This window comes from Pteropus vampyrus, unplaced genomic scaffold, assembly GCF_000151845.1.
Source record: "Pteropus vampyrus isolate Shadow unplaced genomic scaffold, Pvam_2.0 Scaffold240, whole genome shotgun sequence".
NCBI lineage: Eukaryota > Metazoa > Chordata > Mammalia > Chiroptera > Pteropodidae > Pteropus > Pteropus vampyrus.
The window spans coordinates 286302-287632 of NW_011889021.1; positions in this window are offsets into that span (position 1 = coordinate 286302).

A 1331-nucleotide genomic window follows, 5' to 3' on the forward strand; every position below is an offset into this window, starting at 1 on the left:
CTCATTTTCAGTTTGCATTCTAGAATATGTAGAAATATTCAAGCTCAGTCTTTTCTGTCAGTTATAAAAAAGTATACAATTGGATGCTTGCATACATTTAACAGATGATGCTCAAATATGTAGTGTCTGGCTTGTTATTGTGCAACAGAATTAATTGCCACTTATTTTAATTTGCTCTATTTCCATCTAAAAGAAAGATTCTCCCAAGACGGCCAACAAAGGAGGTGGTTCTTGGCCCTAGTATTCTGTTAATAGGTGAAAGAAACAATTTTTTCACTTTCTCTTCCAAAGACTATGTTCTGTGGTTTAAAACTATGTCTTATCTGGCCAAATTAAAACATAAACCTCATACTTAACAGGCTTCTACTTAATATGTACAAGTATCATCTATCTGTCTGTCTCTCATCTATCTATCTATGTTTTATCAATATGTAAAAACTAATATGTATAGTCATCTATCTACTAACTTTCAGTTTTACCAGTATATAAAAACTATTTCAATGATTATTTCCAAAAGGACACAAATATTGTAGTTTTTGAGCTATTTTAAATGATTCCATTCCTTATTCACAATAGAGAATGCTCCAAAACCCTCAAAATTTATAATATTGTACAATTTGAAGACAGTTTCTTTATATACAGTATGAGTAGGATTATGATGAAAACAGCCTTTACTGTCGCATGAAGGAACACTTGTCATCAAGTCTGAACAATTTAGGACTCTGAATGAGACATGAAGCCCCAGCCTCAGGTCATATTTCATCGTCTCACACAGCTTCAAAGTTAAACCAAAGGCTCACGATAGTTATAAATTCAGAATTTTACATAAGTCGGACCAAAAGGACAGTTCTTAAGTTCACTCTCATTTATTTATCCGTTTAATAAACTTTTTTTTTTGAATCCTCGTGGGGTTCTGCATCCCTGTGCTAGGTGCTGGGATATAGAAAGAATGTTGTTCTTCTGTACGTGCATCCACGCGCATGCACACGCGCACACACACACACACTCACACACACTCAGATAAATACCACTCCCAAATAAATACAAAGATAAAGAACTATTTTTATTATAAGCATGAACTTATTCTACTCACATTTATCTCAAGTATAAAGACGTATCTCCAACTATTGTGCTTCTCTAGCAATAAAAACGAATAAGTTGGTGTTTTTAAAACTGAAAAATAATATCAGGCTGTACTGTTTTCATTTAAACCTTGACTTTGGCAGTGTTAGGCTGCTTGGAATCAATGCTGAGATGCAGCATGTTAATTGCAACTGAGAAAGGAAGTGGCAGGTGTTTCCAGCTCTGATGAGCTGCAATGAAATTGATGT